General features: G+C 32.3%; 1 pseudogene; it reads right to left on the reverse strand.

The window, feature by feature from the left end:
• Positions 1-2,123: 2,123 nt before the first annotated feature.
• LOC143219931 (cytochrome c oxidase subunit 1 pseudogene) lies at positions 2,124-11,409 on the reverse strand (annotated as a pseudogene).
• Positions 11,410-26,878: the final 15,469 nt, after the last annotated feature.

The following is a 26,878-nucleotide window of genomic DNA, read 5'->3' on the forward strand; positions in this document are numbered from 1 at the left end:
TTTAAAAATATTTTGAATTTTATTAACATAAAAATATAATTTTGCCCTAAATAATTAATTATTAATATGAATTTACAAAATTAATGTTTTTATTATATTAATAATATAATTGTTGAAAGTATAATTATTATTTTATTATTTAAGTTTATTATATTTTTTTAATTATTTATTAATATTTTTAATTTTAATTGAATATACTTCCTTTACTATTTTAATATATTTATTATATGATAGTTATAGATGGATATATTTAATATATTTATTTTATTCAGTAGGAGAAGCAATTTTAGGGTTATCTTTAATAGCAAGATTAAATTATATATATGGTCATCAAAAAATTAAATTAATTAGACTAATTAATTAAAATTTTTAAATGAATGAATTATTAATTTCATTATTAACATTTTTTTAATCTAAAATTAAGTTAATTTTAGATTCTAATTCATAATTTTTAACAACTTTTTTCATAATAATAAAATTAAATTGATTAGATTTAAGATTTATTATTATATATTTAAGATTAAGATTTTATTATTTTTATTTATGAATTTCAACTTTATGAATTTTTTCATTAATTTTTTAAAATTTAAATATACAATTAAAATATAATTTTTTCATTTCCTTTATTATTTATTATTTTATATTTATATATCAAAAATAATAATTTAAATTTTGAATTAATAGAATTAACTAATTATTATATTTCAATATTTATATTTATTTATATATTACTATCGTTTTCAGTTAAAATTCCTATATATGTAATATATACTTTATTATTGAAAGCTCATGTTGAAGTACCTTTTTATGGTTCAATAATTTTAGCATCAATTATATTAAAATTAGGAAGTTATGGATTATTACGATTACTATTTATTTTTAAATATTATTTTTTTAAAATAAATAAGTATATTTTAATAATTAGAATTTCAGGTATATTAATTTTAAGAATTATATGTTTACGTCAATTAGATATAAGTTTTATTATTAACATTATTTTAATATTGTTTATTAAGATTCATTTATTCGATTTATTTTTCTCATTTATTAATAATGGTAATTATTATTTTAAATTTAATTTATTAAATGGTAAATTAATTAATTATTTTACCTTAATAATACATTGAATTCCTTAAAATTTTTTTGTATTTAATTTAATTTGAATTTGTATTTAAATAATGACAAAATATTAATTTTAAAAACTAATTTTATTAATGAAATATTAATTTTTAATTATAATTTATTTATATATTTATGGAATTTATTTATTTCTTTTAAGTTTACTTTTTATATTTTAAATTTGTATTATTTATGAATTAATAATATTATTATTATATAATGAGATATTTTTCGATTAAATTCTATAAAATTTAATTTCATAATTTATTTAGATTCATTAAGAATAATATTTTTATTTTTAGTATCATTAATTAAATCAATAATTTTATTATATAGAATTGGTTACATAAATTTAGAAAATTTTTTAATTCAACGATTTTCTTATTTAATAATATTATTTTTAATTTCTATATGTTTTTTAATTATTAGTATTAGTATATTAACTGTTATTATTGGTTTAGATGGATTAGGATTAATTTCTTATTGTTTAATTAATTATTATCAAAAAAATGAACCTGTGAATTCAGGAATATTAAAAATTATTTTTAATCGTTTAGGTGATTTTCCTTTATTAATATTAATTTCTATAAGTGTAATATTTGGCGGATGAAATTTAATACTATATAAATTTAATGATTTAATAATAATTTTATTTATTATAATAATTTATACTAAAAGAGCACAAATACCATTTTGTACATGATTACCAATAGCTATAACAGCTCCATCAACAGTTTCATCTTTAGTTCATTCTTCAACATTAGTAACAGCAGGTGTATATTTATTACTTCGATATTTATAATTATATGAAATGAATTGTAATAATTTTATTTTATTAATTTGTAGATCAACAATATTGTATTCAGGTATGTCTGCAAATTTTGAATTAGATATGAAAAATATTGTTGCATATTCCACTTTAAGTCAATTAAGTTTCACAATAAGAATTTTATTTTAAAAATTAAAGGATTTAGCTTTTTCACATTTATTTACTCATGCAATATTTAAATTATGAATTTAAATATTGAAATAATGGAAACAAGATCTCCTATTGATAAAGCATAATGAAAATGAGCAACAACATAATATGTATCATTTAAAATAATATCACTAGATTAATTGGATAATATAATTCCTGTTAATCCTCCAATTGCATATAATAAAATAAAACCTAAAGATCATACAATCGAATTATTTATTTTAAATTTTGGACCATTATTGGTTGGTAATCATCTAAAAACATTAACACCAGTAGGAACAGCAGTAATCATATTTGCCGAAGTAAAATAAGCACGAGTATCTACATCTAATCCAATAGTAAATATATGATGAGTTCAAACAATAAAACCTAATAATCCAATTCCTAATATTGCATAAATTTTTCCTAAATTACCAAATACCTCTTTTTCACCACTTTCATTAATAATAACTAGAGAAATTAATCCAATGCCAGGTGAAATTAAAATATAAACATCTAGATGGCCAAAAAGTCAAAATAAATGTTAATATAATACAGGATCTCCTCCTCCTATAGGATCAAAAAAAGATATATTAATATTACGTTCAAATATTAATATTGTAATTGCTCCTGCTAACACAGGTAAAGATAATAATAATAAAAATATTGTAAAAAAAACAGATCAAGGAAATAAATGTATTTTATTTGAATCTAATATAAAGTTTTTTAATCATATAATCGTCGATATTAAATTTATAGCTCCTATAAGTGATGAAATACCAGACATACGTAGAGAAAAAATTTTAAATCTACAGACGGAGATGAATGAAAAACATAATTATGTAAAAGAGGATATACAGTTCAACCAGTTCCAGGTATGAAATTAAAAATTCTTCTAGTTAATAACTATAATAATGAAGGAGGTAATAATCAAAATCTAATATTATTTATTCGAGGAAATGATATATCAGGTGATCTTAATATTAAAGGAATTATTCAATTAACAAATCCTCCAATTAAAAAACGTATAACTATAAACAAAATTATTAAAAATGCATGACTTGTAACTAAAGAATTATATAGTATATCATTATTTAAAAACATTCCAAGAATACATAATTCTACGCGAATTGAAAATCTTAAAGAAGAAGCAATTATTCCTGATCATATAGCTAATGTAAAGAAAAGAATGCCAATATCCTTATGATTCTATGTTATTAATCATTTAATTTAAATTTAAATTAAAATTTATTTCTAATTTTGAAAATTAATAGTTGTTAAATTAACACAAAATTTTTACAGTATTAAAAAATGTTAAATTTTTGTTTATAAATTTACAATTCATTTCCTTTATCAGACATAATACTTTTTGTATTTATTAATTTTTAATTATAGTTTAAAAAAACATTAAATTGCAAATTTAAAATTATATAAATAAAATATATCAATTATTTAACATTTATGGTATATTAAACGTAAATACGATCAAAATATTAAATATCAAACAAATAATATCATAGAATTAAACAAAAAATTATAATTAATAACAAATTTTTTTAAATAAAAATTTATATTTATAAATAAAAATATAATAAATTGTATATAACAATATAAATAAACATTTCCAATTAATAGAATTATAAACCTAATAAATATATTATATTCAGTAATAAACATAAAATTTTTAATCAATAATCATTTAATAATAACGAAAAAAAATTGGAAAAATTAAACAAATTAATAAAATTAATATAAATAAAATAATTGAATTATTTTCAGAATTTAATATAGAAACACTTAAATTATTATCTATAAATTTAAATTTATATAATATAATAATAACATATAAGCAATTAATATATAAAATAATATTATGAAGAAAATATATTTTTCATTAATATAATAAACAATTTATTAATATATAATTTAACATTAAAGTTGAGCATCTATTAATTTTTTTTATATTAATTAATTTTAATATATAAATAGATAAATATAAAATTCGAAGAATTCCAAACAAAATTATTTTGTAATCTAATTTTAAAATTAAACAATAGAAATTTAAATTAATAGATTTTATTAAAGTTGAAGATAAAAAAATACAATTCCAAGTTATTAATTCATATGATTTAATTGTTAAAGAATGAGACGAAAGTAATCCTAATTTTATTATAAATGAAATAAATAAAAAATAATTTAATAAATTTCTTAAATAAATTATATCAACCAAATTTATTAAATTTATTATTAAAATTACCAATAAAATTCTAGAAGTAATTGATATACAAAAAATCATTAAACCTGATAAGTTATTATTAGAATTTAAATTAATTAATATAATTCTAATAAATATTACCATCTCAAAAATAAATCACTTTAAAATAACATTAGATAATAATAAAAAAATAAATATAAAATAAAAATTTAATATATAAAATTTATAGATTTATTTTTAAAATTTATTTATATAATTTATTTAAAATTAAATTATAGTACAATTCATAATATTATTTCTATATTTTTATAACTAATAGTAGTAAATAAATTTAAATACTTATTTTTATCAAAATATTCCTTTTATCAGATATATTATTACATATATAATAAATTATTATGGACAAATTAAACAAAAAAATATATAAAACAACAAAATAAATTATTTTTAATATTTATATTTTTATATTCTTAAATAAATTGAATTTAAAACCTAAACCCTATAAAATATTAAAATTTATTTTTAGTATTTATAAATTTTGTATTCTTGAATAAATTAAATTTAAAACATAAAAAATATTAAAATACATTTGTAATATTTATATCTTTCGCATCCTTAAATAAATTAAATTCAAAACCTGTAAAATATTAAAATTAACTAATAATTATAGTTTTTGTGACCTTAAATAAATGAATAAACCTATAAATATTAAGAATAAATTAAATTTAAAGCCTATAAAGTATTTGAAATAATTTTTAATATTTATAAATTTTATATTAAAATTAATTATTTATAACAATAGTATAAAATTAAATCTATACTACTCGACTAAGGTAGTATAAAATTAATAATAATAATGTGAAATTAAATACATACTGTTAAAATAGTATAAAATTAATTATAATAATATAAAATTAAATCTATACTCTTAAAATGGTATAAAATTAATTATTTTTATTAATAATATAAAATTAAATCTATACTACTTAACTAAAACAGTATAAAATTAGTTATTTACAATAATATAAAACAAAATCTATCCTACTCGACAAAATGGTATAAAATTAATTATTTATAATAATATGAAATTAAATCTATAATACTCGACTAAAATAGTATAAAATTAATTAAAATAGTATAAAACTAAATCTATAGTATTAATATAGTATAAAATTATTTATAATAATATAAAATTAAATGTATATAATCAAAATAGTATAAAATTAATTATAATAGTATAAAATTAAATGTATATAATCAAAATAGTATAAAATTAATTATAATAGTATAAAATTAAATGTAGATAATCAAAATAGTATAAAATTAATTATAATAATATAAAGTTAAATCTGAACTACTCGCCTAAAATAGTATAAAATTAATTATTTATTATAGTAACATAAAAGTAATTATTAAATATAAATTTCATATAAAATATTATCTTATAATATATCGTTAGATCATGAATCTATAAGCTTAATAATTAGCCTATTTATATTTAAAATTATAATGAAATTTGTCAGCAATAAAAAATTTCAATGGAACAAATTTACATATTATATATGCAATAAAATTTACTCACCACCATACTAGTCGAAAATATAAGTAGAGCTAATTTTACACCATAAAATTAAAAATTTTCAATATAACAAATTTTCATATTATATATGCAATAAAATTAGCTCACCACAATACTAGTCGCAAATATCAATAGAGCTAATTTTGTAGGATAAAATCTAAAAAATTTCAATACAACAGATTTTCGTATTATATATGCAATGAAATTAGCTCACCACTGCTAGTCGATAATATCAATAGAACTAATTTTGTACTATAAAATCTAAAAATTATCAATAGAACAAATTTTCATATTATATATGCAATAAAATTAGCTCACCACTATACTAGTCGAAAATATCAATAGAGCCAATTTTGCACAAGAAATTTTCAATTATTATTTAAAAAAATTGTATTTCTTATTAACCGTGTCATCAGAATTAGTTGATTGTACGTTTCTTACATTGTTTTGTTAATCTTAATGTTATTTTGTGCGATAGTCTGTGTACGTACCTGCACTTCCGGAACGACACGGCTAGAAATATGTTGTAATTGCGTTCACAAGATAGGTGCGACGCTGGTATGTAGCCTTTGTTAATTTCCTTAATCTCTATATTGTACCGTTTGTATTCCTTCGCAGATTTCTATTTACTTCTACACACTGTCATTTACTGCTTGGATATTTTGAATTCTATTTTCAAAAGTTTCTATTTCTAGTTTAAAAAATTGTATTTATCAGTAAAAGTGTCTTTGGTATTATGTGAGTGTTCGTTTATTATATTATATTGTTAAACTTAGTGTCATTTTAAATGATTGTTTCTATACGCACCTACGCTGCCATGCGCGACACGACTGGAGTTTGATATGTAGTTGCTTTCTGTAGATCAGAGCGGGACTACTTGATGGTATTCGCTAATATCGTTAACCTTGACATTGTATCGCATGCATTTTTCCCCAGTTTTCACATTTCATTATACGTACTGTAAATTACTGTTCTGGCATTTTCGATTTGGTTCAAAATTTACAATTCTTAATATAAAAAATTATATACCTCAGTAAAAGATTCAGTCGAGTTCGATGAGTTCACGTTTGTGACATAATTTTGTTAACGATATTGTTATTTTATACGATTGCATGTATACGTATCAGCCCTTCCGGAACGACACGACTGGAATTATGTTGTAGTTGCGTTCACAAGATAGGTGCGATGCTTGTATATGGTCTTTGTGAATTTCATTAACCTTGATATTGTACCGCATGCAACCCTTCACAGTTATCAACTTATTTATACATACTGCGATTTGCTGCTGTGATATTTTCAATCTTTCATATAATTTCCAATCTTTATCTTGGAAAATTGTACTTTATGGAAAAATGCCTTTGGAATTATTTTCGTCTATATTTATGACAATATTTTCAAGAACACATTGCTTTTTCATATGACTGTCTGTATACGAACCTACGCTTCCGGAAAGACACGTCTGGAGTGGTCGTGCTGTTGCGTTCGACAGATTGGAACGATCGTACTGTACTGACGTCGTTAATTCCCCTACCCCTGATTACGTACCGTATGCATTTTACCCAGCCTTCCATTTATTTGTGCATGCTGTAATTCACTGTTATAATATATACTACTATTCTCAAACTTTCAAACTTTTTAAATTAAAAAAATGTATATCTTAAGAAATGTGCTCTTGCAATTAATTCCGTGTATGTTTTTGACAACATATTGTTACATTCATTGATATTCTATATGAGAGTCTATATACGTACCAACAGATCGAAAGGACTGGAGTGGTCTTGTAATTGTGTTCGAGAGATCGGAGCGAAACCACTGTATGGATTTTGTTAATTTCATTCACATTAATATTGTACCAAATGCATTTTTCCCAGCTGTCCATTTATATATACGTACTGTAATATACTGCTATGAAATTTCCGATTTTTTTCAAAATTTTCTCACTTAGGATTAAAAGATTGTATTTCTTTGTAAGAGTGCCGTTGTAATTGGTTCAGCGTACGGTTATGACGATATTTTGTTTAACCTATTGTTATTTTATATGATTGTCTGTGCACGTCCCTTCGCTTCTGAAGCGACACGGTTGGAGTAGACTTGTAGTAGCGTACGGCAGATCGGTGCGCCATACTGCATGGTCTTCGCTGTTTTCTTCGACCATCGTTTTGAGCCATATACATTGTTTCCCGATTTGATCCATTTAATTATACATTCAGAAATTTAATGTTACGATATTATCAATTCCTTTTCAAAATTTTCAATTTTTATTTCAAAATTGATTATTCCTCAGTAGAAGTGCTTTGGGAACTTGCTGAGTTCACGTTTATGACATTATTTTGATATAGTTATTTTTATTTCATATAATTTCCTGTAGGCGCACTTTCGCTTCCGGATCTACACGGCAGAGTGGTCTTGTAGTTACTTACGGCAGAACGTAACGGAAATCTGGTCGAGGTTCGTTAACTTCTTCAACCTTTATTTCGTACCGTATGCATTTTTTTCTAGTGTTCCATGTATTTATAATTACGGATTTTTAATCTTATTATATCTTCGATCTTCTTCGAGAATTTAAATTTAAATTTAAAAGATTATATCTCATAGTGAAAGTGTCCGTGGAATTACTTGAGTGTATGTTTATGATATTATTTTGTTAAACATATTTTTATTCCACGTTTCTGTATTTTGTATTATTGCCTGCAATCGAATCTACGGAGAAGGTCAGGCAATACATGCGAGGCCTTGTAGTTGCGTAGGACAGAACGGAGCGGCGCTCGTGGATGGTCTGTGTCCATTTCTTTAACCACAATATTTTACCCTCAGCATTCTTTCGCGTTTTTCTATTTATTTCCACATGATGTAGTTTACTATTGTGATATATTCCATGCTTTCCAAAGCTTTCAATTCTAATAATAAAGAATTGTATTTCCTAGTATAAGTTTCTTATGAATTATATCAGTTTAGGTTTATGACATTATCATGTTATATTCATTGTTATTTTATATGATTGTCTGTATACGTACTTCCGCTCCCGCATCTACACGACTGACGATGATTTGTTGTTGCCTACGGCAATTCGGAGCGGCATACTGAATGGTCTTCGATAATTTCATCTCACCTTGATATTCTAACGCATGCAATCATCCCAGTTTTCCATTTATTTATACATACTGTAATTTGCGGTTATGATATTTTCGATTTCTTTCAAAATTTCTAATTTTTACATTTAAAAATTGTATTATTTGGGAAGAGTACCTTCGAATTAGTTGAGTGTACGTTTATGACAATATTTTGTTATACCTTATGCAATGTTATATGTTCTGTATTCGTACGTTCGCTGCCGGAACGACACGACTGGCGATCGCTTTAACTATTCTATCGTACCGAATACATTCTTTCGCGGTTTGCCATTTATTTGTAAATATTGTAATTTCCTGTTATGATATTTTCAATCTTCTTCTACATTTTCAATTTGCATTTTAAAAAATTGTATTTCCTTCAGTAAAAGTGTCTTTATAATTAGATGAGTGCACGCTTCTGAAAATATTTTGTTGAAATTATTGTCGCTTTATTCGATTGTCTCTATACGTTCCTAAGCTGCCAGAGCTACACGAGTGGTGACGTCTGTTAGTCGCGTACACCAGATCGTAGTGACACAACTGGATGGTCCTTGTTAATTTCCATAACCGTGATTTTGAGCCGTATGCATTTTTTCGCAGTTTTCTATTTATTTACAAGTATTCTGATATACTGGTATAATATTTTCGATTTTCATCAAAATTTCCAATTTTTATTTTAAAAAATGTTATTTCTCAGTTAAAGTGCCATTAGAATTAGTTGAGCGTACGTTTATGACATTATTTTATTAAGATTATTGTTATTTTATACCATTGTATGTTTACGTAGCTACGCATCCGGTCGTACGTGGATGGAGTCGCTTGTTGCTGCATTCGGTCGATCTCAGCGACGCTACTGCATGATCACCGCTAAATTCTATACCATAGATATTGCACCGTATGCATTCTTTCGCAATTTTCCATTTATTTATACATACTGCGATTTACTGCATGTCATTCTCGATATTTCTCATAATTTTCAATTTTTAATTTGGAAAACTGAATTTTTTGGTAAAGTGCCGATGGAATTATTTGAGTGTATATTTATGACAGTATCTTCTGAAACACATTGTTATTTTACATAACTGCCTTTATACGAACCTATGCATCCGGAGAGACACGACTGGCGCTGTCTTGTAGTTGCGTTCGGCAGATCGGAGCAAGCGTACTGTATTGACGTTGTTAATTTCCTTAACACTTATTATGTTAGGTATGCATTATTCCCAGTATTCCATTTATTTATTCATACTGTAATATACTGTTACGATATATCCTATTTTTTTTTTTTTAATTTCAAGTTTTTAATTTCAGAAACTATGTCGTATGTGAAAAGTACCTTCAGAATTAGATGAGCATACGTTTGTGAGAATATTTTGTTATATTCCTTGTTATTTTATGATTGTCTCCATATACCATCGATACCGATGCGACAGGACTGGAGTTGTCGTACAGTTATTTTCGGGAGATCGGAGCGACACAACAGCATGGTTTTTGTTAATTTCATTATCATTAATATTTTACCGAATGCACTTTCCCCAGATTTTGATTTACATATACATACTGTAATTCATTGTTTCGATGTTATCGATTCGTTCCAAATTCTTATTTTTTAGTTTAAAAAATTGTATTACTTAGTAAACTTGTCTTCGGAATAAGATGAGTACACGCATAAGACACTGTTTTATTAATCTTATTGTTCTTTTATGTTATTGCCTGAATGCGTCCCTACGCGTCCGGAGCGACACGGCTGGAGTGGTTTTTGCAGTTGCGTATGCCATATAGGAGCGGCAGACTCTACGGGCTTCGTTAATTTGTTTAACCATGATATCGCACCGTATGCTTTCTTTCGCGATTTTCCGTTTATTTACAAATATTGTAATTTGCTTTATGATATCTTCAACTTCTTACGAAGTTTTCAATTCTCATTTTATGAAATTTTATTCCTTAATAAAAGTGTCAATGCAATTAGTTGAGTCTACGTTTGTGACATCACTTCGATGAAGTGATAGGTATTTTATATGATTGTGTATATACATAACTACGCGTCATTTGCGACGCAGCTGGTGTGGTTGTGTAGTTGCGTTCGGTAGATAGGAAGCCGCACTACTGTAGGATTTTCGATAATTCCTCATGCCTTGATTTTGTACAGTATGCATTATCCAATGTTTTCTATTTATTTGTATGAACTATAATTTACTCTTATGACATTTTCGATTTCTTTCGAAATTTCCAATTTTTAGATACAAATATTGCATTATTTGGGGAAAACGTCATTAGAATTAGTTGAGCGTACGTTTATGACGATATTAAGTTACACTTATTGTCATTTTATATGATTGTCTGTATGCGTACCTCCGCAGTCGGGGCGACACGACTGACGATGTCTTGCAGCTGCGTGTGGCAAATGAGAGTGGCACTCCTGGATGGCCATCGCTATTTTGTTTGGCCATGATAATGTGCTGTATGCATTTTCCCCAGTCTTCTATTTATTAACACATGCTGTAACTTACTGTACTCATATTTTCAATTTTTTTCCATATTTTCTATTCCTAACTTAAAAAACTGTATTTCTTAGTAAAGGAGACTTCGGAATTTGGTGAGTATGCGTTCATGACATTATTTAGTTAAGTTTATTGGTATTTCATATGATTGTCGGTACTCGTACCTACGCTCTGGGAGCGACACGACTGCAGTGATCTCCTACTTTCTTTCGGTAGGTCGGAGCGGCACTGCTGAATGGCCATTGTTATTCTTATTGTCCCTGATTTTGGACGGTATGCATTTTTTCCCAGTCTTACATTTAGGTTATGCATTCTTCAATTAACTGTTATGATATTTCCTATTTCTTTTTCAAAATTTCCTATTTTTAAATTCAAAAATATATTGATTATAAAATGTATCTTTGGAGTTATTTGAGTATTCGTTCATTATTGTATTTTGTTAAATTCCAAGTAATAGTTTATGATTGTATTGATACGTACCAACGCAGTCCTGAGCGACAAGACTAGTGCGGACTCCTAGTTGCTTTCAGAAGGTCACAGTGGCATACTGTTTGGTCTTCATTAATTTCATTAACCATAATATTGTACCGTATGAATTCTTTCTCAATTTTATATGGTGACAAATACTGTAATGTACTGACATGATATTTTCGATTTTTTTTTCATAAGATTGCATTTATATTTTAAGAAATAGTATTTCTCAGTAATAGAGTCTTTGGAATTAGTTGTGTATTCGTTTATGACATTATTCCGATAAACTCATTTTATCTTATAAGATTTTCTCTACGCGAACCTACCGTGCCAGAGCTACACGGCTGGAGATGTCTTGCAGTTGCTAACGGCAGATCGGTGCGGTGTACTGGATGGCCTTCATTAATTTCTGTGACTATCCTATTGAACCATATACATCTTTTTCCAATTATTCCATTTATTCATTCATTCTGTAATTCAATGTTACAATATTTTTGACTCCTTTCAAAATTTTCAATTCTTACTATAAAAAATTGTATTTCTCAGTAATAGTCTTTTCTGAATTAGTCGAATTTACATTCATGACATTGATTTGTGAAACATATTGTTATTCTATATGAATGTCGAAAAACGTACCTACGCTGTCGGAGCGACAGGACTTGCGAGGTCTTGTAGATGCCTACCGCAAACCTAGCGGTACCACTGGATGGGCCACGTTAATTTCTATAACCATAATTTTATACCGCATGCATTCTTTCACAGTTTCCTATCTGTTAATGAATTCTAAAATTTACTGTTACGATATTATCGATTTTCTTCAAAATTTTCAATTTTCATTTTAAAAAAATGTATTTTTTAGTGAAAGTGCTCTTTCAATTAGTTAAGTGTTCGCATATGGCATTATATTCTTAAACTTATTGTTACTGTATATGATGGTCTGTATACGTACCTACTCTGCTTGAGCGACATAACTGGCGAGGTCTTGTAGTTGCGTTCAGTGTATCGGAACGGCCCTAGTGGATGGCCATCGTTAATTCCTTGAACCTTGATCTTGTACAGTATGCATTTTTTCCCAGTCGTCGATATATTTATTCATACTCCAATTTGCAATTGTGATATTTTCGTCTTCTTTTCAAAATTTTCATATTTTGTTTAAAAAGTTGTATTTCCCAGTAAGAGTGTCTTTGAAATAAGTTGAGTGTATGTCTATGTCAATATTTTTTTCAATTTGTTGTTGCATTATATAATTGCCGGTACATGAATCTTCGCTTCCGGAGCTACACGGGTGGTGCAGACATGCAGTTTGTGTCAGAAAAACTGCGCGACGCTACTGTGTGATATTCGATAATTTCTTTTACCCTAATATAGTACCGTATGCATTTTTTCCCAGTCTTCCATTCATTTATGCATACTGTAATATACTGTTACGATATATCCTATTTTTTTCAAAATTTCAAGTTTTCAATTTCAGAAACTATGTCGTATATGAAAAGTACCTTTAGAATTAGATGAGCATACGTTTGTGACAATATTTTGTTATATTCCTTGTTATTTTATATGATTGTCTCGATATGTACCATCGATACTGATGCGACAGGACTGGAGTGGCCTTGTAGTTGTTTTCGGGAGATCGGAGCTACACCAGAGTATGGTTTTTGTTAATTTCATTAACATTAATATTGTACCGAATGCACCTTCCACAGGTTATGATTTACATATACATACTGCAATTTACTCTTATGGAATTTCCGATTTGATTCGAAATTTTCAATTTTATTTCAGAAAATTGTGTTTCTTTGTAAAATTTCTTTTTGAATTAGTTGATCTTGCGCTTATTACAGTATTTTGTTAAGCTTGTTGTTATTTTATACTATTGTCTGTATACGTACCATTCCAGCTGGGGCAACACGACTATCGGGGTCTTGTAGTTGTATACGGCAGGTTGAAGCTGCACTACTGCATGGATTCAGTTAATTCCTTAGCCTTCATTTTGTACCATATGCATTCTGTCTCAGTTTTCTATTTATTTATAAATTCTGTAATTTATTGTTGTACTATTATCGTTCTGCTTCGAAATTTTCAATCTTTATGTAGCAAAATTGTATTTCTTGGTAAAAGGGCCTTTGAAATTACTTGAGTGCACGATTGAGGCATTATTTTGATAAACTTATTGTTACTGCATATGATTGTCACTAAACGTACCTAAGCTTCCGGACCGACACTGCTGGAGTGCATCTGTAGTTGCATACGCCAGATGGGAGCGGCATACTGAATGGTCTTCGTAAATTTCTTTAACCCTGATTTTATCCCGCATGCATTTTTCCCAGTTTTGCTTGTATTGTACATACTCTAATTTACGGTTATGTTATTTTCGATACTTTTTCTAATTTTCACTTTTTAGTTTAGAAAATTGTATTTCCTGGTAAAAGTGTCCTTTTAATTATTTAAACATCCATGTATGACAATATTTTGATGTACTCATTGTTAAGTTATATAGCTGTCTGTATACGTACCTACGCTTCCGTCGCGATACGACTGGAGTAGTCTTGTAAGTGCGTTCAGTAGATCGGAGTGACTGTGGTGTATCGTCTTCGTAAATATTATTGACCATAATGTTGTACTGTATGCAGTCATTCGCAGTTTCCTATTTATTTTTACATACGGTAATTCAATGGTATGATATTTTCGATTTTTCTCAAAACATTTAATTCTTGTTTATAAAAATTTTATTTCTTTTAAAAATGCTGTTTTAATTAGTTGAGTTTACGTATATGGCAATATTTTGTCACGCTTTTTGTTATTTTGTGTGATTGGCTAATATTCGTACTTACGCTTGCGGAGCGACGTGGCTTTATTGGTCTTGTAGTTGCGATGGGTAGATCGAAACGACACTAATGGGTGGTCAGTGTTAATTTCTATAGCTTCGTATTGTGCTGTGGGTATTGTTTCTCAGTCTTCAATATATTTATTCATACTTTTATGTAATATTATGATATTTTCGTTTTCTTTTCTATATTTTCTTAATGTAAACAATTATACTTCGTAGTAAAAGTGTCTTTTGAGTTAGATAAGTCTTCCATAATGCCAAAGTTGTGTTTAATTCTTTGCTGTATTTTATGATGGTCTGAATAAAAACCAAAGCTTCCAGAGCGACACGCTGAAAGTGGACCTGTAGTGGTATATGGCATATCGGTTTTGCACTAATGTCTTCAATAATTTAATTTTAATTAATTTAATTAATTATTGTAATTTGAATAATTATAATTATTAATAATAATAATTTTAATTTTAATAATTTTAATTACTTCTATAATTTCCCTAACCTAGATATTGTACCGTATGCATTTGATCCCATTCGTCCATTTATATGTGCATACTGTAATTCACTGTTAAGATATTTTCGATTTCTGTAAAAATTTTCAATTCTTAGTTGAAAAGGTATTATATCACAGTAAAAGTGCCTTTGAATATAGTTGAGTGTACGATTATGACAATATTTCGTTATATTTGTTGTTATATGCATGATTGTCTGCATGCGTACGTACGCTGCCGCAGCGAACCGATTGCATTGATCTTGTAGTTGCATACTGCAGTACGAAGCGGCACTACTGATTGGTCTATATTACTTTCGTTAACCTCGCTTTTTTACCGTATGCATTCTTTCTCCGTTTTCAATTTATTTACGCATACCGTAATTTACTGTTATGATGCGTTCGGTTTTCTTGCTTAATTTCCAATTTTTAATTTAAAAAACTCTATTTTTCAGGAAATGTGACGAGGGAATTAGATGAGTGTACTTTTGTGACAATATTTTGTTAAACACATAGTTATTCCACATAACCATCTGTATACGAACCTACGCTTCCGGAACGACACGACTGGAGTGGCCTTGTAATTATATTCGCTAGATTGGAGCGACACTGCAGTAGGGTGCTTGTAAATTTGAATAACCTTGATATTGCGCCGATTGCTTTCTGTCGGAGATTTCTACTAATGCCTACATACTGTAACTAACCATTTTGATATTTTCGCTTTCTTTTTCAAAATTTACAATTTTTAGCATAATAAATTTTACATCTTAGTGAAAGTGCCTCTGGAATTAGTTGAGTGTACGTTTATGACAATATTCTGTTAAATTCGATGTTATTTTAAATGATATATTATGATTTATATGATTTAGATGATAATTTCTTCAACCTTGATACTGTACTGTATGCGCTTTTTCCTGGTCAACCATTTATTTACGCATACTGTGATTTACAGTTAAGAGATTTTCAGTTTTTATCAAAATTTTCGATTTTCGGTATAAAAATTCGTATTCCGTTGCAAAACTGTCTTTGGTATAGTTTGATTGTACGTTTTGTACGTTATTTTGCTAAACGTACTGTTATTTAATGCGATTGTATGCGTATGAACCTACGATTCCGGAGGGACACGGTTGGAGTTGTTTGTTGCTGCGTTTGGTAAGTCGGAGCGAAACTAGTGATTGATCATCGTTATATTCTCCAACCATGATATTGTACCGTATGCATTTTTCCGCAGTCTTCCATTTATTCCTGCACACTGCAAGTTAAAGGTATAATCTTTTCGATTTTCATAATAATTTCCAATTTTTTATGTCCAAAATTGTATTTCATTGTAAAAGTGTCTATAGAATTAGATGAGAGCACGTGTATGACATTATTGTGTTATTCTTATTTTTAATTTACATAATTGTTTGTATACGCAACTACGCTGCCTAGAGTGACACGGCCGGAGTGGGTTTGTAGCTACGTACAGTAGATGGGAGACACACTACTGTACAGTATTCGTTAATTTCTTTAAACTTGAAGTTGCATTTTATGAATTCATACGCAGTTTTGTATATACTTATCCATAGTGTAATTTACAGTTATGATATTTTTGATATTTTTCTAAATTTCAAAATTTGTATTCATTAGAAAATGTGTCTCTCTAATTAGTTCATTGTACGTTTAAGACAATACTGTGTTAAGTTTGCTGTTATTCTATATGAATGCTTGTAAATGTACATACGCTGCCGGAGCGATATGACTAGCGAGGTCGTGTAGTTGCGTACGGCAGCTCCGTGTGGCACGACTGGAAGATTTTCGTTAATTTTCCAGACCTTGACATTGTACCGCATGCATTTTTTCCAGGCTTCTTCTATTTATACACAATGTTATTTCCAGCTCTTCTATTTTCCATTTTTTACATAATTATCAACTTTTTGTTTGAAAAACAGTATTTCCAAATGAAAGTGTCTTTGGAGTTATCTGAGTTTACGTTTACGATATTATTCTGGTAAGCTTATTGATATTTTACCTGATTGTCTGTATACGTACCTAAGCTTCCGAAGCGACAGGGCTAGAGTGGTCTTCAAGTTACGTTCGGTTGATCGGAGCGGCACTACTTTATTATCTTCGTTAATTTCTCCTACCTTGATAATACATCGAATGCGTTTCTTCTCAGTCGTCCATATATTTATAGATAATGTAACTTAACACGTTGACTCCGGCCTGACTCACCGGTGGCCCATCCGTGTCTGTTCCCTGCTGCGGCATGAACCGCCGGTGGCCCATACTAAATTGTTCCGTGGGGCGGCATGCATTGTCGATGGGCCACGTTTGTTAATCAATAAATACGTAGTACAAAATGTTATTTTCTTAATTTACATTATACATTAACATTTCCTCCTTATAATCAAATATTTGACACAAAATACGTAACGTACAATTTAATTAATACATTAAATATAATAAAATATAACGACTTATGTTACCGATGCAATTTTTTAAAACATTTTGTACAAAGTGCCGGCTTATCCGGACAACTGCTACAAAAGGTCATTACTTTCTTTGTTTTGTTTGTGGCGTACTATGTACCCTTTAAGTTTCTTAAGCGTTTGCAACAATCTTTACATCTTTTCCTCATCTTTCTCGCGGGTCCTTGGAGTGAACTTGAAAAATGTTTTTTCCGTCTTCTTCCTATTTGCTCTTCACTAGAGGGATTGTCAACACTCTTCAATAGATAATCAATAATTTACTCTCTAAATTTTAGATTTGGTAACGCTTGGTTCCCCACTGTTTGTGGATGTACCATGCATTTACTAAAGAGGTCCCGGATATTAGCTCCATAATAACTTTGCTATACCATTCTACCGTTTTCCGTTAACATTTATAATAGGATCACATTTCATCTGACATATCAGCTATCTTCATCGCACTATTGTAAGAAAAAACGATGTCTGGTTTTAATTTAACATCTCTGCCAAGAATAATGGCGCAATTGTGAGATCTCGAAGTGGTTAACACACAGATTCAAAGCATTCTATTTCGTCGTCCCTTTCGCATGATTCCAGAAACAGATTAATCAGACGAATTACTGAATTCTATATACTTTGTATCGAATATTTAGATGGGCAAAAATGACAAATGGAAAATGATAACCGCCTTTTTAGAAGGAAGGAAACTTCATACTACCTTTATACCTACTGGAAGAAATGTGTACTCGGGAACCATTCAGAACTGTACTGACCTCGCGCCTCATAAAAACTTCGCACAACCCACAATACTCACAACGCACACTAACTAAAGTCTTCTTCACTTGCCGTCAACTCTAAACTCTCCGTAAACCACGTGTCGCTGTCTAAACTCTCAATGATCACCCCCACTTACTAGGTCACACATTATGTAAGAAGTGTCAGCTGGGTAGAATTCGTTCCCTCAGATATCACTGATTTCCCTCATTACGCGTGGGCGGTCCTAAATGTCTAATTGGGCCGCCGAATGCCCAGAGGCTGGTGGGCACCCCTCGGCTGGCGATCGGACAATGGAAAGGGAATTTTTCGCACGATGGTGCACGGCCACATAGCCCGGCAATATTCCTTTCCTTGGCGATCCTGGAGACGAAACTCTAGTGCGGAGCCCCAGAGATCCTTTGCATGTTTCAAGTTGCCAGGGCGCCTAGAAACCGTTAGTCGGGGATTCGACGAAATTGCCGCTCGCACTCATCATAATTTATGCATAAATCTTACACTACGTCCTTGAACTATTTTCGTCGTGTGCGACAATCGGTCGCAATATTTGTAGAGAGCTATTGCGTTTAAAAGTGTCCTATTACTTCTGTTCTAATCTTCTCATGGCCCGAAACAAGAGAAGCTAAACGCCTACTGGACCGAACTTGGGCTCTGTCACGGAGAACTTGTCTGACAATGGGCCAGGGGGTGGGCCACGTGCTCTACACTCGAGGACGTTCCCCAGCGCGGTGTCATAAATATCGAGTGGCCACACAATCGGAGAGTGCTCCGGACACCGCGATTGGGTGATATTTAATTTATATATATTACGTGCCTGAAGTATCGGCGCTTCACCTTGCTGGAGAGAGATCACTCCACCACCCCCTCGCGTGAGAGGACTTATCCTCCCTCAAGATGTACAATGCGAAGATCAAGGGAACGCCCGTGATCCCAAAAAATACGGATCTTCCCGTATTATAAGGGAAGATTTTCCCTGTTTGGCCATCTCCACGGGTTTTCAAAACGCATCATGGAAAATCGTGGAGAAAGTAAAAAAATTCCATTAAAACGGTAAAAAGGAGTCACCGAAACGTCGAAGAGTGCAAATAAATCTTTGAAACGCCGAAGAGTCAAAGTGGAAGTTAGCTTCCATCTAACGTGCTAATAGGCATTAGGGCGCAAGGATTGAACAGCATAATTTGTTGCCGCCCCGCACCATGGAGCGGACCACTAGTTGAAGCGCCGCCGCACGGAACAGACACCGAATATTCACGTATGCGTCAATGTGTTAAGATTGAATCCGTGAATTATGCCGTCTACTACCAAAACTGTTCAGTGGATTTACTCACGGCATACTTGGTTTGTCTCTCGGAATCACAGCATGTGCAAAGCTACCAAAGTAGCCTTTCGACTTTACTAATACCGCTCAGTGATTTACCACCGGAATACCAGGCTTTACTTCCGGAATCACAACTATAGGTGAATCTATTGACTCAGCCGTTCGAATCTCAAAGAAGGTGATAACTGTCTTGAGGAGTATTGCGAATAGGCATCTTAATTCACGGTTTGAATAGTAAAGTAGAACGTCATACCGCATGAAGAATGTTACCAATCGTTGTAGTGTCAATCATTTTCGCAAGGCCTTACATTCCGAGAATCAAACCCGGTGTATCGAAGGTATAACTACGTGTTTATAGATGAAAATTTGTATTCATTTTAGTACGGGCACCGCAATTTCATGGATGAATAATGTGATCGCGAGTCAATCCGTTCAAGAACGTTATCGCCCTTTTGAGAATCGCACAGCCAAATCAGTACCTTCACCGATCCTGATATTCCGATAGTCAAACCAGGTATTCAGGGAGGCAATACTCAGTGCAGTATTACCAATGGACGTGTTAATTCATGATATAAATATTAAAGTAGAGTGTCAAAGCTTCGTAGAACGATGCCTATTCGTATATTGTCAAACATTTTGCCGAATGCTTTACCGTCCGAGAGCCACACGCGCTGTATCGATGGTATAACTTCGTGTTTGAAGAATGACGCTACTATACATTATATAGATGGCATCTTAATTTCTTGTACGAATTAGATGATCATAGGTAAATCAGTTTGTTACCATTACCACATTCTATGATATTCGAACAGCTATGTCAATAGCATTACATATCGTGTCTTTCCGAGGGTCATACCGGGTGTTCCGGGAGGTACCCGCTGAATAGTATTGGCAATAGACAGCGTACTACATGGTACGACTATGAAGGTTGAGCGTCAATCGCTTGTAGATCTTTACCTATTTGTATTGAGTCAATCTTTATACCGAAGGCCGTACCTTCCGAGAAAATATCCCGCTATAGCGATGGTACGGCTTCATGTTCGGAGAAGCACATTAGTAAACATTTTAGTGACGGGTACCTGAATTTCATGTATGAATTAAATGATAGATGTATCAAAGCGTTCGAGAACGCTACCACCTTCATTGAGAATCAAACGGCGAAGTCAATAGATTCACCCTTCCTGTGATTCTGTGGGACGGACCAGGAAGTCCTGCAGTCAGTGCGCAGCACACTATTTTCAATGGATACCTTAATCCAGTGTTTGAATATTAGTGTAGAGTACGAAACCGTTTGAGAACGTTACCAGTTTGGTATAATGACAAACGTTTTACCATAGACCTTACCGACCGAAAACCTAACCCGCTGTACCGAGAGTCTAAGCTGGTGTTCAGAGAAACAAACTGTTATTTCTTATAATGCCGGGCACCTTAATATCATGTATGAATATGAATACCGAGAGTTAAATCTTTGCAGAACGTTAGCACCCTTCTAGAGAGTCGCACAGCTAAGTCAATAACGTCACCTATCTTGTGAAACCGGCAGTCAAACCAGCTGTACCGGGAGTATATCCGCTGAACAGTATGGACAATGGACACCTTAATTCATGGTTTTAAAATTAATGCGGAACGCCAAACCGTTGTAGTACGTTACGTATTGGTATAGAGTCAAGCACTTTACGGATAGACTTACCTTCGGAGAAGGCAACCTGCCATATCGAGAGAATAACTTCGTGTTCAGGAAGGAAATTGGTATTCATTTCAGTGAATGGCACCTTAACTTCTTGCATCAATTAGTCGATTGAACGCCAAACCGATCGGGAACGTTACCACGCTCTTTGAGATTCAAACGGATAAGTCAATAGCTTGACGTGTCCTGTGATTCCGAGGGTCGAATCCGGGAGTTAATGCGCTGTGCAGTATTTACAGCAGATACCTTAATTCGCGGACTGGTTATTAAAAGAAAACGTCACCCTGTGAGAGATCGGTGCCAATTACTATATAGTCAAACGTGTCGTTTTACCGCAGACCTTATCCCCCGACAAACTATCCCACTGTACCGAGAGTACATCTTCGTGTTCACAGAATCGCATTAGTATACATTATAGTCATTTCATCTTATTTTCATGTATGAATAAAATAATGTGGATTTAAACCCTTCGAGAACGTTCCCACCACCTTCGGGAGTCGAACGGCCAAGTCAATAGATTCACCTACCCTGTGATTCCCATAGCCAAATCAGCTATTCCAGGAGTGAAACCACTGTTCAGTATTGGCAATATAAACCGTCATTCAGCGTACGAATATTAATGTAGAAGGTCAATCCGTCGGAGAATATTATCGATTTGCATAGTGTCATTCTTTTTGCTGAAGACGGTACCTTCTTAGAACATAACGCGCCTTAGCGAGTGTCATGCTTAGTGCTAACGGAACCAAATTAGTGGACATTATAGCAGAGGCATACCATATTTAGATATATGATAGAGGATCTAGTGTCAAATCGTACGAGATGATTACCACCTCCTTTGGGAGTCGAACGGCAGAGGCAATAACATCAACTATAGTTGCGATTCCGAGTGTCAAGCCTGGAATTCCAGGTGTAAATCCGCTTCATAGCATTGACAATTGACCCCTTAATTCTCGGTATGAATATTAAAGTAAAGCGACAATTCCATGGAGAACATAAGCAATTTTAATAAAGTCATACTTTTTACCTAATGCCTTTCCTTCCTAGAACCTATCCCGCTGTATCTAGTATCGTACTTAGTGCCAGTGAAACCAATCTGTAGATTTATAGCAGACGAACAGTTTTGTTTCCTGCATGAATATCAAAGTCGATAGTCAAACCCTTGCAGAACGATTCCACCGCCCTTGCAAGCCCCACATCTAAGGCAATAGCTTCTCCTATTGATTGCGACAGTCATTCCTCGTACTTTAGGCGTAAATTCGTTAAACAATATTGGCAATAGATACCGTATTTCACGGCTTTAATATTAAGCTTGTGAGTCAAACTGTCGAAGAACATTATCAATTGGTATATAGTCATTCTTCTTAATCTACATCTTACATTCCGAGATCGCTAGTCGCCGGAGGGATTGACTAGTTTTGGGTTTACAGGAACGAATTGGTAGACATAGCAGAGGCATACCTTATTTCGATATATGAATTAGAAGATCAAGTGTCAAACGCTAAGAGAACGTTACCACCATCTGTGTGAGTCTATCGGCTAAGTCAATAGCTACACCTAACCTATGATTCCAATTTGTAAACCACGTATTACGGCAGTAAATTCGCACAAGAGTATTTTCAGCAGACACCATAATTCTCGATATGAATACTAAAGCAGATCGTCAAATCGTTGAAGAACGTTACCTACTCGCATAGCGTCAAACCTGTTACAGAATGCTTTCTCTTCCGAGAAGCTATCTCGCCGTATCGAGAGTATATTTTCGTGTCGAGAGAAACACACGTGTATACATTTTAGTGATGGGCGCCATAGTTCCATGTATGAATTACAAAAACAAGAGATAATCCTTGCGAGAAAGTTTCCGCCTTCTTTGAGTGTCGAGTGGTTAAGTCAAATGCTTCACTTATTCTGTGGTTACGAGAGTCAAATCAGGTACTCTGGTAGTAGATTCGCTGTACAGTATAGGCATTAAAAGCACTACTTGCCGGTATAAGTAATAAAGTACGGTATCGGCAACGCTTCCTACTGGTATAGATTCAAACAATTTACCGGATTCATTAGCTTACGAGAAGCTCACCCGCTGCATCGAGTGTATATCTTCGCCTTCAGAGAGACAAAGTATTATACTTATTAGTGTGGTGCACCATACCTTCACGAATGAATTACTGGATCGAGAGTCAAACCGTTCCCGAATGTTACCATCCTCGAGAGTCGGACGGTTAAGACAGTAGCTTCACTCAGCCTTTCAATCCGGGAGAAGATGCAGGTGTACCGGGAGTTTATCCGCGGAATCGTATTGGCAATGGACACGTTTATTCACGGTTTGAATATTAAAAAATGGCGTCAAACCGTATGATATCGTTACCAATTTTTACAAAGTCAAAGGCTTCATCGAAGACAATACCCTCCGAAAATGTAACCCGTTGTATCGAGATAATAACTTTGTTTTCGGAGAAAAAAGTTAGTATTCATTTCAGTGATAAGCTCCGTAATTTCACTATGAATAAGAAGATCGCGGTTCAAGCCGCTCATGAATATTGCCATCTTCTGTAAGAGACGAACGGGTAAGTTAATAGCTTCACGTATTCTGTGATTCTGAGAGTCAAACCAGCTATTCCTGGAGCAAATCCCCTGAAGAGTATTGGCAATAGACACCGTAATTCACGGATTGAAAAATAAAGTAGAGAGTCAAACCGTTTGAGACCAACCGTCAAGCCTATACCATTCAGCGCATTTACTCCTGTAATATCTGAATTGCCTCTCGGAATCAAGGGGTAGGTGTAGCTATTGACATAGAAGTAGCTTAGGCCTTAGATAGAGTTTGACTCTAGACGAAAACGTTACGTACTTCCGCTGTTTGACACTCTACTTTAATATTGAAACCGTGAATTATGGTGTCAGCAGCCTATATAATGCAGCGGATTTATTCCCGTAATGGCATCTTGACTCACGGAACCACAGGATTGGTGACGCTATTGCCATGGCTATGCGACTCCCAATGAAGGTAGTAACGATGTCGAAATTTATAACCATCGATTTTCTATTTCATTCACGAAATTAAGGTGCACGGCGCCAAAATATTTACTAATTTCATCCTGTGAACACGAAGTTATACTCCCAATACAGCGGGTTAGCTCCTGAGAATGTAAGGCTATCAGCAAAGTGTTTGATTCTATACCAATTGGTTATGTTCTATAACAGTTTGTTGGTCTGAAATAGTATTCAAACCGCGTATTAAAGAATCTATTGTCAGTACTGTTCTGCAGATTTACTCCTGGAATACCTAGCTCAGCGCTAGGAATCGCAGGATGGATGAAGTTATTGACTTATCCGTTCGACTCTCAGAGAGGGTGGTAACGTTATCAAACGGTTTGGCACTCTACTTTAACATTCAAACTGCGAATTAAGGTGTCTATTGCCAATACTGTTCAGCCTACTTACTCCCTGAATAGTTGATTAGAGTGTCGCAATCACAGCTTGGGTGTAGCTATTGGCTTAGCCGTTAGACTCTAAGAGAAGGTGGTAACGTACTTGAACGGCTTGACCATCGATCTTCTAATTCATGAGTGAAATTATGGTGTTCGTCACCAGAATGTGCACTAATTTGCTTCTCTGAACACGAAGTAATACCCCGGATATAGACGGATTGCGTCTCAGAACGTGAGATCATTTGTAAAACGTATAACTTTATACAATTAAATTACGCTCTACATTGGTGTGACGGTCTGCTTTAATATTCATCCCAAGAATTAAGGTGTTTCTTGCCAATACTGGACGGGGCATTTACTCCCGGAATATCAGGTTTAACTTTCGGAATCACAGGATAGATGAAGCTGTGGGTTTAGCTGTGTGACCTTCAGGGAAGGTGGTAACGTCCTGGAAGTGTTTGCCTCGAGACCTTGCAATTAGTCAATGAAATTAAGGTGCCCGACACTAAAATGATTACTAGTTTGCTTCTCTGAGCTTGAAGATATACCATATAAACGGCGGGTTAGCTCCTCCGAAGGTATGGCTATCTTCAAAGTGTTGAACTCTATACCAATATGTAACGGAGGACAATGATTTGACGGTCCGCTTTAATATTCAAGCCGTGAAATAAGGTTTCCATTGCTAATACTGGTCAGCGGATTTATTGCAGGATTATCTGGTATGACTCTCGGAATCAGAGTGTAAGTGAAGCTACTGACAAAGCCGTTCGTCACTTAAAGAGGGTGGTAACGTTCCCGGACGGATTGACCGTCGATCATCTAATTCATGCACGAAGTTAAGATGCCCGACACTGAAATGTTGTCTAGGTTCTTTCTCTGTTCACAATGTTATACTATGTATACGGCGGGTTAGCTTCTCAGACGGTAGGGCTATCGGTACAGCGTTGGATTCCATACCAATAGGTAACGTTCTATAACGGTTTGACGGTCTGCAATAGTATTCATTCATTTTAATAAGGTGTCTATTGCCAATACTGTTCAGCAGATTTACTCAGGGCATACCTGTAATGACTCTCGGAAGGACAGGTTATGTGACGTTATTGACTTAGCCATTCGTCTCTCACAGGTGGTGGTAACGTACGCGAACGGTTTGACTCCCGATCTCCTAAATCATTCATGAAGTTATAGTGCGCGACACTAGGATGTATACTAACTTAGTTCCCTGATCACCTAGATATACTATCTATACAGCGGGTGAAGTTCGCTGAAAGTAAGGCCGCCGGTATAAAGTCTCTGCGAATATGTAACCTTCTACAACGGTTTGTCTCTGTACATTGCCAATGCTATTGCGAATACAGTTTAACGTACTTAATGTTGGAATACCAAGTTTGACTATCGGAATAAGAGGATATGTGATGCTACTGACTTAGACGTTCAACTCTCACAGAAGGCGGCAACGGGCTGGAGCGGTTTCGCCATGAATCTTCTGATTCGTATATGAAGTGAAGGAGCTCGGCAATAAATTGTATACTAATTCGTCCCACTGAATACGATGTTATACTCTAGATCTATTGGGTTAGTTTTTCGGGGGTAACACCTTCGGTAAAACGATTGACTTTGCAGCAATTCTTAACGTTGTGAAACGAATTGACGCTCTACTTCAACGTTCAAACCGCGACTTAAGGTATCTATAGCAAATAATTTTCAGCGAATTTACTCCTGGAATACCTGGTCGACTCTTGTAATCACGGGATGGGTGAAGCTATTGACGTAGCTGTTCCACTCTGACACAAGGTGGTTACTTTCTCGAAGTCTTCGTATCTCGATATTCTAGTTTTTAAATGAATTTAAGGTGCCGTCACTAAATTGTATACTATTTGGCTTCTCGAAACATGAAGCTACACTCTCGATGCGGCTGGTTATCTTCTCGGACGGTAAGGCATCGGGTTAAATGTTTGACTTT

The sequence above is a fragment of the Lasioglossum baleicum genome, unplaced genomic scaffold (assembly GCF_051020765.1).
Source record: "Lasioglossum baleicum unplaced genomic scaffold, iyLasBale1 scaffold0102, whole genome shotgun sequence".
NCBI classification, from domain to species: Eukaryota; Metazoa; Arthropoda; class Insecta; order Hymenoptera; family Halictidae; genus Lasioglossum; species Lasioglossum baleicum.